This window comes from Aotus nancymaae, unplaced genomic scaffold (genome assembly GCF_030222135.1).
Source record: "Aotus nancymaae isolate 86718 unplaced genomic scaffold, 86718_ANA_hifiasm-v0.15.2.pri h1tg000002l, whole genome shotgun sequence".
Classification (NCBI taxonomy): domain Eukaryota; kingdom Metazoa; phylum Chordata; class Mammalia; order Primates; family Aotidae; genus Aotus; species Aotus nancymaae.
The window spans coordinates 6,984,161-6,997,872 of NW_026988413.1; positions in this window are offsets into that span (position 1 = coordinate 6,984,161).

A 13,712-nucleotide genomic window follows, 5' to 3' on the forward strand; every position below is an offset into this window, starting at 1 on the left:
TCTGATTGAACCTACTTGTCTCCCTGCCGTCTGGTGTTTGTCCCCAGATCTGCTCCTAATAAACTTTTCTGTGCAAATCTTAGTCTAAGAGTCTTTTTCCTGGGGAACTTGACCCAGCAGACTGTTGCTAATGGTCCAGGAAAACGGGCTGTAAAGGGGATTTTAGGGCTAGGCCACTCTCCAGGTGGCTGGCCCTGAGCATCCCATCGCTGGTGGAAAGGTGGTGTTTTGAAAGCCCCTGGCATACTATGGCTGATGTGTACTTGTTAAAACCTCACTGGCCGTGAATCAGGATGGAATACAGGTGGAAAGGAATATTGTGGTTGGTGTACTTGACTGGGGAGAAGGGAGGGGTAATTACAAATATTACAGGGTAGACGGCTATTGTCAGATGCTATGGTTGCATTTGAAGAAGGCAAGGAAGGCTGAGAGGGTGATCATCACCAATTTAAAGCAAAGTATCAGAGTCAGAGGCCCTTGTTAGCATAAGAAGGATCTCATTTCCTACAACCTAAGGGCCGGGAGAGCCAAGGGTAGTGCCCAGGGCCTGATTGTCCGGGCGGCAGAGCTCCAGAGTAGGCTGAATTCTCAAGCGGGGCTGGTCTTCTATCCAGGGAAGGAGGGAGGCTCTGACACTTGGGATGTGGATGTCTGGGTAGAGACACACTGGAGACCTGGAATGCTCAGGTCCACAGGAACCCTCTGGGTCTACAGAAATGGCGCACCGTTCCCCAGAGAGGCTAGCTTTCCTTCTCTGCCTTGCAAGGCAATGTGTGCTCTGCCTCAGGACCTTCCCCCAGTACCCTCCTGGCCACAAGATCAATAAGGAGGGTCATATTACAACTTAGCCTGTGTGGTAAAGTGCTATCCTGCTTGTTCCCAAGGGAGCTACAGAATCAACCATCCTGAACCAGTGGGAGCCCAGGGTGCACATATGGGACTGAGCCCAGAGGACACTGGATTAAGGGAGGGGAATGTAAAGTTGGATTTGGGAGCATTTATTACAATGGAAATATTCCCCAAGGACACAGGCTTTAACAGACTGGCCAAGATCCTGGGTGCAAAATAAAGATTCATTGACTGAATAAATAACACTTTACAAGTGAAATATTTGATTATGCAAATTAAAAGTATCAAATATATAAAGAGAAGAAGGCAAATTCTAACTAGGGAAAATGGTGGATTAGGACACCTGAAAAGAGAATAAAGCTTTAATTTACATTACCACTGTATCTCTCTATTAAATATCTCAATTTTAAAGTTATCTAAAGTTAACTTCCATGTTAACTTTATCCAAAAACCAAAAGCAATTAGAAATTAGTTAAAAACAGTAGGTGACGGGAGACAAGCAGATGTAATATACAAATATACACATGCATTAATATGATAGTGATAGCAACAGGAGACAGACAAATTCCCAGGCAGAGAGGGGCAGGTCCCCAGTGAAATCCAACCTTCAAGCCAAAGACAACTTAAAGCCTGAAAACTGAGCTGCCAGAGTCTACGACTGGAGTGAGAACTTCCTTGATGTGTTCTTTCTAGACCCACCTGGAAGGAGCGGTGCTCTTTCCAGCATGCACTCCCCCATTCTGATCCCATCAAAACCCTGGACACAGCCACACGTTGGGACTACCTGCCTTTGGGCCCCCTCTCACTCAGAGGGTGACTCACTTCAGATTCCCTCTCCTATCAAGAGCTGTTCTACCTTGCTCACTCTCCAGTGTCTGTGTAACCTCATTCTTCTTGAATGTGGGACAAGGACCCGGGACTCGCTGAATGGCGGGTGCAAAAGGAGCTGTAACACCATAGTCCTCCCACCCTCTGCCAGTGCCAGGCGGCCACCCCACATGACAGGAAGTGATGGTGGGGCCGGGCCAGCCCAGGGGGCCAGAGTGGGATGGTGGGACAGAATGAGCTGTAGCACAAATGAGCTGAAACACACCCCTTGCCCTGTTTGCAGCCACACAAACGAGCCACAACACACCCTTCTCCCTGACCTGGTTCACCATGCTGCAGGTGGCAAGAAGGAGAGAAAGAGTTGTAACTGTCCTTGGGGGCTCAGACCTTGGGACCCCCAGGTGAGAGCCATAACACCCCTTGGGGCTCTGTGGTTGCTGGCATCTCTGAGTTTTTGGGCACCACCACCATGTTCCTCCTCATCCAGATGGTGGTGCCCAAGGTGGAAGATGGTTGCGGTGCACCCAGGCCAGCCACGGGCTAAGCGCAGAGTGGTTGTGGGTGTGGAATCTAGGCCGGTAGTGTAAGCTGAGCACAGCCTGCTGGGTCGAGTGGGCAGAGCGAGCCCAGAGGTGAGCCCAGAGCCGAGTGAGGCCCCGGCAGGGGTGCTGAGCCAGCTGCAGAGATTTCCAGCTGGCAAACGGCACTGAAAGAATCCTGTGTCAATAGGATTATTACTGAAAAATAAATTATTCTCTAGAAAGATTCTAATACATCAGGAAAACTTGGGGGGAATTCCCTTCAGATGTGAACACTTATGAACATATCCCCAACCCCCTCAATTTTCTTATTTACTAATATGAGCTCTTATATCACGTTTTCTCTGGGACAAGCACCTCACCTCCCAACCCACCCGCTACACTCCCACAAAACACAGAAAACCCCTCCTACCGAGAGATCGACCTAAGAGGTCTGCGGTTGGCTTTTGGCTTTCCTGTCTTCAGAAGAAAACTATGTTTAGTTATTTTCTTCACTAAAAGATGCTGAATTCAATGCTAGAAAAGCACAAAATTTGTAAAATATATTTCAATGAGGATTTGTAAGTACAGCAAATAAAAATTTAAGTGCATTAAAGATACTTAGCATATGACTGAAAGAATCCTGTAGAGAAAAGGATGCAGCTGATAGTCACCAATATGCCCCCCATGCCCCAAAACCCTCACCCAAACCTATATCAGACTTTTCCCTCCTTCCCTCCCTTTCCCTCCCCTTACCCCGTTCCCCCTTCCCCCCTTCCTCCCCTTCCCCTCTTCCCCCTCTTCCCCTTCTTCCCTCCCCTCCCCTCCCCTTCCCTTCCCTTCCCTTCTTTTTTGGCAGGGTCTCACTCTGTTACCTAGGTTGGAGTGGAGTGGCTCAATAATAGCTCACAGCCTCACTCTCCCAGGCTCAAATGATCCTCCTGTCTCAGCCTCCCAAGTAGCTGGGACTACAGGTGTGTACCACCATGCTTAATTTTTTTTTTTTAATAGAAATGAGGTCTCACTATATTGCCCAGGCTGGTCTCAAACTTTTGAGCTCAAGTGATCCTTCTGTTTTGGCCCCACAAAGTGCTGGGATTACAAGCATGAGCCACTATGCCTGGCCAAGTTTTTAAAAATATATGAGTCTATTAAGTCAGGAAAACATGACCATACGTTAGATAATATCATAACTAATTTTTCTGTAAATAATCAACACTTTTTCCCTGTGTAGTTTTTTTTTTTGAGACAGTTTCACTGATCCAAGCTGATCTTGAACTCCTGGACTCACGTGGTTCCCCCATGTTAGCCTCCCAGTAGCTGGGATTATGGATGCCAGCCACCACGCCTAGTTTAAAATCAGCATTTTTTAACCCCTAGCTTTCCTAGGACCATCTTAATACTGATCTCCGTACAAGAGCTAGGATTTTATGACACTGCTAAGGGCTTTTTTCCTCTATTGATTTTTTTCAAATAAATAATACATTCACCGTATAAACATTAAGAGCATAAAGACACATATAATGAAAACTTTTCCTATTTTTCATGAACTGAAGCCATTACAATGCCCAGTCCACTTTTAGGGTGGTGTAACCAGCTTGGAAGCTACTCCTCTCTTAAAAAGTAAAATAAATCTTCTTAATTCTAATCCCCAGAACCAGCATCTCCTTCCAAACACAGTGACTGGATGTGCTGCTTCTGCTGATTCCAAGTGAAAGAGGTTTCCCCCGTCTTTGTCCCACTTCTGACACGTGGAGCTCACTTCACTTACTGCTGAGATAATTGCAATGGCTGCTTTGTAACTGCTGTATTTTCCAAGTGGAGTCACAGGTGAAATGAGGCAGGGGTCTGGGCTGAATGAACTGAGAGATGTGAAGTTTTTTTTAGATAGCAGGCTTTATGGTGACTGGGCTGCAAGCAGATACCTGGTTGTGCCGGGTTGCTGGACCACACGGTAGTACTTAAAAGGCAGCGCAGGCCGCCTCGCAAAGCCTGATGACATCGCACAGCGCGTCACAGCCCCCAGGCAGCTCCTGCCTGTAAGCTCCAACCAGCAGGTGGAATCCAGGAGTTCCAAGGTCCACAGGGTCCTCACCCCTCCGCTGAGAAAATAGGGCAAGTCTCATATTAGGTGAGGTCCGAATCCAGGGTGACTCTCTTTCTCTAGGCAAGGCCTAATTTTTAGCATTTTTGGAATAAACTTAAGAAAAAGAACAAGCTTTCAGAAAACATGAAGAAACTTAAAGATGAGCCAAAGGGTTATTTGACTACCTTTTAGTTCTTTAGACTCCATGACTCCACGTTTAGACGTCGGTACACAAGTTCAGCCAAATGCTTGCGAAATTGCTTCTGAACTCATCCAAGGAGACTTGACCCTCCCGACTTGAGGATTCTGACTATTTTGCCTGACACCAGACAAACTCTGCTTGAGGGTCTGTGAGTGGAAGGGGGATGGGACCTCTTGCAGCCTCTCGGGGCAGACACAATGGGCAGTAGTGACCTCCCGGGGCAGATACTGAAACTGCGCCAAGGAGTTAATCCCAGGACAAACACATTTTTGAGGTAAGAGAAGCAACCTGTGGAAACACTGAAACTCTGTCCGCTTGTGAGATAAGCAGTTGGAACCATTATGGCCAACTGGAGTTTCTGCAGAAGGAGCTTGCTGATGTCACGGCCCGGATTTCCACGTGTTTCATGCTAGCTGCCCTGGAATTTAATTTGCACACGGGACCCATGAGGAGGCATGAAGAGGTGACGGCGCATGTCTGAGGACTTTCCAGACCTCCTCTTTCCTTCCACCAGTCTCCTGCAAATCCTGGAACCCACCCTCTAACCCTTTTCTAATAAATGATTTCCTTAAAGGCAGCACAGCGAGATAGATTGGAGCTGGACTCCTGTCTCCTTGTTGGTCAACTTGCAAACAAAGCTTTTCTTTTCTCTAAAACCCAGTGTGTTAGTATTGACTTCTTGCGCATGGGTCAGTGACCTCTTTTGCTTGGTAACAACATGATGGGCTATAATGACCTCCTGGGGCAGACAGATGGGCATGAATGACGCCCAAGCCAAGCTCCTGAGCCTCCTTTCTGCAGGCTCGATGGGAAGGTCCTTCTTGTCCTTTAATAATATTAAAAGTAAGCTTTTATTCATAATAACCTCAAGCCGGAAACAACCTAAATGTCCGTCTGTAGGAGAATGGACCCACTGTGGCATGTTCATATACCACAATGCAAACCAGCAGTGAAAAACACCAAACTCCGGCTGCGTAAACAGGGATGCATCTTGCAGACGTGGTGTGGAGCCGAAGCAGCTCATGGGAGTGCACGATTCTATTTCTGTGAAGTTTCTGCAGAAAGAGAGCTTGCTGATGTCACAGCCCGAATTCCCACAGCATGTGGAAGGGAGAAGAAAAGGCAAAGCTACCCTAAAGTGATAGAGCAGTTTATCTATCTGTCAGTAACCAGCAACCCTGTTTGGGGACCAGAAACAGGGTTGCTGGTTACTGAGAGGAAGCAAGAGCCCTTTAGAGTGCCAGAATGTTCTGTGTCTTCTTGATCTGGGAGAGGGTGAAGGCTTCATGGAGCGTACTTAACAAACGTGCATAGGGCTGGTCAATGAAAATGTGTATACTTCACTGTATGTGTGTCATATCCTCAAAACACGAAGGAAAAGAAGTGAGTCAACACAACTTTAGGACAAAGATTTTATTGTGGGAGTTTTGCAACCATTATATAGTTTGGTTGCTGAAATAAAGTATAATCTTTCTTTCTGAGAAAGGTGCATATACACCATGTTCAAAGACAAGAGTTCGAATTGTGTTTATTTATATTTTTATTTATTTATTTGAGACAGAGTCTTGCTCTGTTGCCCAGGCTGTAGTGCAGTGGTGTGATCACGGCTCACTGCAGCCTCGACCTCTCAGGCTGAAGCAATCTTCCTGCCTCAACCTCTTAAGTAGCTGGGACGACAGAAATGTGCCACGACACACACCCAGCTAATTTTAAACTTCATATTAGTTTTTGTAGAGACAAGACCTCACCATGTTGGCCAGGCTGGTCTCGAACTCCTGACTTTGTGATCCACCTGCCTTGGCCTCCCAAAGTGCTGAGATTACAGGCGTGAGCCACCGCGCCCGGCCTGGAACTTTATTTTTTAATTGAGATATTACATACCGTACAATGCGCCTTTCATCCATGTTGTGGCATTTGTCAGTATTTCATTCCTTTGTATGGCTGAATAATGAGCCATTGTTTAAAATACCACATTTATTTATCTGTTCATTAACTGGTGACTATTGAGGTGGTTTCCACTTTGGGGCTGTTATAAATAGTACTGCTATGAATATTCATGTACACGTGTTGTGTGGACATAAGTTTTCAGTTCTCTTGAGTATATACATAAGAGTAGAATTGCATCTGGTAACTCTATGTTTAATTTTTTGAGTAATTGCCAGACTGTTTCATAAATCAGCTGCATCACAGAATTTTTATTTCCAAGATTTTTCCCAAGGGGGAGGAAACCAAGTCATGAACAGCCCCTCCTTAGGGCTTGCCCTACAGAGTTTACGCTCGCTTTGCCAGCCCCTATCATTTTGCACCAACCAATTCCTGGCATACATTTCTTCATATGTATCTCCTACCGCTTCTGTTTCTCAAGTTAACTGAACTTACGCTTTCTCAAGTGTAACTAAACCCTTTTAAAAAAATACAGTACCACCGGGCTTAGTGGCTCATGCCTGTAATCCTAGCGCTTTGGGAGGCCAAGGTGGGCAGGTCATGAGGTCAGGAGTTCGAGACCAGCCTGGCCAACATGGTGAAACCCTGTCTCGACTAAAAATACAAAATCAATAATTGATTAATTCATATGTTCTAAAATATTATTTATTGTCAATCATATTGTTTGTTTAGTCTTTGTTGAGAACAAGATTTGAAGTCCATTTTAAAATAAAAGTGCCATTTTTTCATAGGACACACATATATAGTCCCAGCTACTCAGGAGACTGAGGCAGGAGAATTGCTTGTACCCGGGGGGTCAGAGGTTGCAGTGAGTGGAGATTGCACCACAGCACTCCAGCCCGGGCCACACAGCGAGACTACATCTCAAAAAAAAAAAAAAAAAAAAAATGAAACCTAGAAAGTTCCTGCACGTTCCTTCCTGTCAATGCTCATTACCATCTGGCACCACAAGCAAGCACTATTCTGATTTTATTTAGCATATATTAGTTTTGGCTGCTGTAGAATTTCATGTAACTGAAAGGATATGATACATGATAGGAAACCGTGCTTATCAGTTTAAGGAGATTTTGGGCTGAGACAATGGGGTCTTGTAAATATACAATCATGTTGTCTGCAAATAGAGATAGTTTGACTTCCTCCTTTCCTAATTGAATACCCTTTATTTCTTTTCCTTGCCTGATTGCTCTGGCTAGAACTTCCAATACTGTATTGAGTAGGAGTGGTGAGAGGGCATCCTTGTCTGGTACCTGATTTCAAAGGGAAGGCTTCCTGTTTTTGCCCATTCAGTATGATATTGGCTGTGGGTTTGTCATAAATAGCTTTTATTGTTTTGAGATATGTTCTGTCGATACCTAATTTATTGAGAGTTTTAAGCATAAAGGGCTGTTGAATTTTGTCAAAGGCCTTTTCTGCATCTAGTGAGATAATCATGTGTTTTTTGTCTTTGGTTCTGTTTATGTGGTGAATTACATTTATAGACTTGCATATGTTGAACCAGCCTTGCATCTCCAGGATGAAGCCTACTTGATTGTGATGGATAAGTTTTTGATGTGCTGTTGCAATCAGTTTGCCAATATTTTATTGAAGATTTTTGCATCTATATTCATCATGGATATTGGCCTGAAGTTTTCTTTTTTTGTTGAGTCTCTGCTGGGTTTTGGTATCAGGATGATGTTGGTTTCATAAAATGATTTGGGAAGGATTCCCCCTTTTTGTATTGTGTGGAATGGTTTCAGAAGGAGTGGTACCAGGTCCTCTTTATATGTCTGGTAGAATTCAGCTGTGAACCCTTGTGGACCTGGGCTTTTTTTGATTGGAAGGCTATTAATTGCTGCCTCAACTTCAGCCCTTGTTATTGGTCTATTCAGGGTTTCAACTTCTCCCTGGTTTAGGCTTGTGAGTTGAGATGAACACATTTCTTTTACAACATCAAAAATTGGTCCCCTTATTGATGTCAATCAATCCAAGGATCCAGAAGGCTTAAGAGTATTTTATTATCTTGTCCAGGACCTAAAGTGTTTGGTCTTCAGTCTTATTGGATTACACGTGAAGATTAAACCAATCTAGATTGAATATTGGTGTGGACATGGCAGTGTGGGAGTAGTTTTTAATTAGCATTATCAAGAAAATTTTGTGTATATCAGGGCAGTATTTTTTTTATAAACTATAAATGATTGTCTTTAATAAATGTGATAAAATCTAAAAAAAAATGTCCAGGAATTTATCCATTTCTTCCAGATTTACTGGTTTATGTGCATAGAGTTGTTTGTAGTAATCTCTGATGGTAGTTTGTATTTCTGTGGAATCTGTGGTGATATCCCTTTATCATTTTTTATTGCATCTATTTGATTCTTCTCTCTTTTCTATTAATCTGGCTAGTGGTCTATTTTGTTGATCTTTTCAAAAAACCAGCTTCTGGATTTATTGATTGTTTGAAGGTTTTTTTGAGTCTCTATCTCCTTCAGTTCTGCTCTGATCTTAGCTATTTCTTGTCTTCTGCTAGCTTTTGAGTTTTTTTGATCTTGCACTTCTAGCTCTTTCAATTTTGATGATAGGCTGTTGATTTTAGATCTTTCCTTCTTCTCATGTGGGCATTTATTACTATAAATTTTCCTCTAGACCCTGCTTTAAATGTGTCCCAGAGATTCTGGTATGTTGTGTGTTTGCTCTTATTGGTTTTGAAGAACATCTTTATTTCTGCCTTTATTTCATTGTTTATCCAGTCAACATTCAAGAGCCAGTTGTTCAGTTTCCATGAAATTGTGCGGTTCTGAGTTAGTTTCTTAATTCTGCATTCTAATTTGATTGCCCTGTGGTCTGAGAGACCACTATGATTTCTGTTCTTTTTCATTTCATTTGCTGAGGAGTGATTTACTTCCAATTATGCAGTCAGTTTTAGAGTAGGTGAGATGTGGTGCTAAGAAGAATGTATATTCTGTGGATTTGGGGTGGAGAGTTCTGTAAATGTCTATTAGGTTTGCTTGGTCCAGATCTGAGTTCAAGTCCTGGATATCCTTGTTAATTTTTTGTCTTGTTGATCTGTCTAATATTGACAGCGTAGTGTTAAAGTCTCCCACTATTATTGTGTGGGAGTCTAAGTCTCTTTGTAGGTCATTAAGAACTTGCTTTATATATCTGGGTTCTCCTGTATTGGGTTTGTATATATTTAGGATCATTAGCTCTTCTTGTTGTATTGATCCTTTTACCATTATGTAATGCCCTTCTTTGTATATTTTGATCTTTGTTGGTTTAAAGTTTTATTTTAGCAGAGACTAGGATTGCAACTCCTGCCTTTTTTTTTTTTGCTCTCCATTTGCTTGATAAATCTTCCTCCATCCCTTTATTTTGAGCCTATGTGTATCCTTGCACATGAGATGGGTTTCCTGGATACAGCACACTGATGGGTTTTGACTTCTTATCAAATTTGCCAGTCTGTGTCTTTTGATTGGGATCTTTAGCCCATTTACATTTAAGGTTAATATTGTTATGTATGAATTTGATCCTGCCATTTTGATGCTAGCTGGTTATTTTGCCCATTAGTTGACGCAGTTACATCATTGTGTCGATGCTCTTTAACGGTAATTTGGTAAGTTTTTGGAGTGGCTGGTACTGCTTGTTCCTTTCTATGTTTAGTGCTTCTTTCAGGAGCTCTTGTAAGGCAGGCCTGGTGGTGATGAAATTTCTGAGCAATTGCTTGTTCATAAAGAATTTTATTTCGCCTTTGCTTATGAAGCTTAGTTTGGCTAGATATGAAATTCTACATTGAAAGTTCTTTTCTTTAAGGATGTTGAATATTGGCCCCCACTCTCTTCTGGCTTGTAGGGTTTCCACTGAGAGATCTGTTGTGAGTCTGATGGGCTTCTCTTTGTGGGTAACCCGACCTTTCTCTCTGGCTGCCCTTAGCATTTTTATCCTTCATTTCAGCCCTGGTGAATCTGATGATTATGTGCCTTGGGGTTGCGCTTCTTGAGGAATATCTTTGTGGTGTTCTCTGTATTTCCTGGACTTGAATATTGGCCTGCCTTGCTAGGTTGGGGAAGTTCTCCCAGATAATATCCTGAAGAGTGTTTTCCAGCTTGGATTCATTCTCTCTGTCACATTCAGGTACATCTATCAAATGTAGATGAGGTATTTTCACATAATCCCATATTTCTTGGAGGCTTTGTTCATTTCTTTTTACATTTTTTTCTCTAATCTTGCCTTCTCATTTTATTTCATTAAGTTGATCTTCAATCTCTGATATCCTTTCTTCTGCTTGGTTGATTCAGCTACTGAAACTTGTGTATGCTTCGCGAAGTTCTTGTGTTGTGTTTTTCAGCTCGATCAATTCATTTATATTCTTCTCTAAGCTGTTTATTCTCATTAGCATTTCGTCAAATCTTTTTTCAAGGTTCTTAGTTTCTTTGCATTGGGTTAGAACATGTTCTTTTAGCTCAGAGAAGTTTGTTATTACCCATGTTCTGAAGCCTGTTTCTGTCAATTCATCAGACTCATTCTCTATCCAGCCTTGTTCCCTTGCTGGTGAGGAGTTGTGATCCCTTGGAGGAGGAGAGGCATTCTGGTTTGCAGTATTTTCATCCTTTTTGTGATGGTTTCTTCCCATCTTTGTGGATTTATCTACCTGTGGTCTTTGTAGTTGGTGACTTTCAGATGGGTTCTCTGAGTGGATGTCCTTTTTGTTGATGATGAAGTTATTTCTTTCTGTTTTTTAGTTTTCCTTCTAACAGTCAGTCCCCTCTGCTGTAGGACTGCTAGAGGTCCACTCCAGATCCTGCTTGTCTAAGGATCACCTGCAGTGGCTGCAGAACAGTAAGGGTTGCTGCCAGTTTCTTCTGTTATCTTCATCCCAGGAGGGTACCCGCCAGATGTCAGCCTGAGCTCTCCTTTATGAGGTGTCTGTTTGGATATATGGAGGTCGGGGAGTTGCTTGAGGAGACAGTTTGTCCCTTATAGGAGCTCAAGTGCTGAGCTGTGAGCTCCGTTGTCCCCTTCAGAGCTGCTGGATGCATTTAAGTCTGCTGCAGCAGAACTCATAACCACTTTTTTTCCCAGGTGCTCTGTCCTGGGAAGGTGGGGCTTTATTTATAAGTTCCTGATGTGCTGCTTCCTTTTTTCAGAGACACCCTGCCCTGCAAGGAGATTAACTAGTCACAGTATGGCAGCACAGGCGTTGCTGAGCTGCCGTGGGCTCTGCCCAGCTACTGTGTGAACTTCCTTGCAGTTTTATTTATTGAGGTATAGTTAGAACTGCCTCAGTAATGGCGGACTGCCTCAGTAATGGCAGACTGCCTCGGTAATGGTGAGCTGCCTCAGTAATGGCAGACTGCCTTGGTAGTGGTGGACTGCCTTGGTAATGGCGGATGCCCTTACCCCACAGATCTAGACTGACCAGGGTCCAGCTGTGCTTGCTGTTAAGCTCTCAATCCAGAGCGTTTCAGATTGCTGGTCTTTGTGGGGGTGGAACCCACCGAGCCAGATCACCTGGCACCCTGTTTCAGCCCCCTTTTTTTCAGTTGAATGGGTGACTCTGTCTCCTATGCGTTCCAGGTACCCGTTGAAACAGTGCCCAGATTTGTGTGAGTTTTTGTGTGGAGACCCACCGCACCAGCTGAAACAGCTATGCTGGAGACTCATGGTGCTTTTCCGCCCAGGAATCTCCCAGTCTGTGGGCAGTAATAACTCATTTGGAAATGCAGTGATCACTCGCTCTCTGCGTTCTCACTGGGAAGTGCACTCCAGAGCTGTTCCTATTCAGCTATCTTGGATCATCTCCCCGAATAAGTTTTAAATACTGCAGGAATTACCAAAATGTGACACAGTGACATACACTGAGCACGTGCTATTGGAAAAATGGCACTGATAGGCTTGCTCAACATAGGGTTGCCACAAAACTTCCATTTGTGAGAAATAAAACATCTATGATGTGCAATAAAGCCAAATGCGCCAGAACGAAGCATGCCTAAATTAACTTTGTCAGTGGGCCACTTCTTTTTTTTTTTTTTTTTTTTGAGACAGAGTTTCACTCTTGTTACCCAGGCTGGAGTGCAATGGCGTGATCTTGGCTCACCACAACCTCCACCTCCTGGGTTCAGGAAATTCTCCTGCCTCAGCCTCCTGAGTAGCTGGGATTACAGGCACGCGCTACTATACCCAGATAATTTTTTTTGTATTTTTAGTAGAGATGGGGTTTCACTATGTTGACCAGGATGATCTCGATCTCTTGACCTCATGATCCACCCGCCTCAGCCTCCCGAGGTGCTGGGATTACAGGCGTGAGCCACCGCGCCCAGCAGTGGGCCACTTCTTAACCAGAAAAGTTTCATTCTGTTGTACTAAAATCATCATAATTTTTTTTTTTTTTTTTTTTTTTTTTGCCTACAGCTTGTGCTTTGACATTTTAAGAGGTCCTTCCCCACCCTTGGATCACAGGAAAATGTGCCTTCATCATATTCTGTTAATATCATTTTACTGATCATATTCAGTATTGATTTCATTCTGAGTAGTTCTATGGAGGTGATGTTGGTTTTCTTCCCCTGCAGACACTGAAATGACTTCTAAATATCCACAAGTAACTCATCCTTTCCCCACGATTTCTGGGCTGTCTTTATTGTGTAATGATTCCCATATAGAATAGTCTCTCTCTGGGGTTGCTCTCCTGTCCCCCTGGTCTGTGTGCCTGTCCTTGGTTTTGTATTGTATCTTAACTCACAGTTGGGCAAGTTTGACTTAGCATTCCATGAACTTTTGTCCTTCTGTAAAAAATTTAAGTTAGGGCCAGGCACAATGGCTCATATCTATAATCCCAGCACTTTGGGAGGACGAAGGGGGAGGATCACTTAAGGTCAGGAGTTCAAGACCAGCCTGGCAACATGGCAAAACCCTGTCTACTAAAAATACAAAAATAAGTCAAGAGTGGTGGCACACATCTGTAGTCCCAGTTACTTGGTAGGGTGAGGCACGAGAATCACTTGAACCTGGGAGGCAGAGGTTGCAGTGAGCCGAGATCACACCACTGCCCTTCAGCCTGGGCGATAGAGTGAGACTCTGTCCTGAAAAAAAAAAAGTCAAGTTTTCAAAGTCTTTAATAGGATAGTTGAAATTCTGATGGGAAATGTGAGTAGCATAAAGGCATTTTAAGTGGGGAAATGATAGGCGTGAAGGTGGGAAAAATGAATAAGTCATGGTCAAGGCATGTGGCCCATTTTTGATGAAGCTAAAGGTATCAAGGTATCTTAACATCACCAAGTTCTTTCTCTTTTCACAGTTTAACAAAGTTAAGATCAAG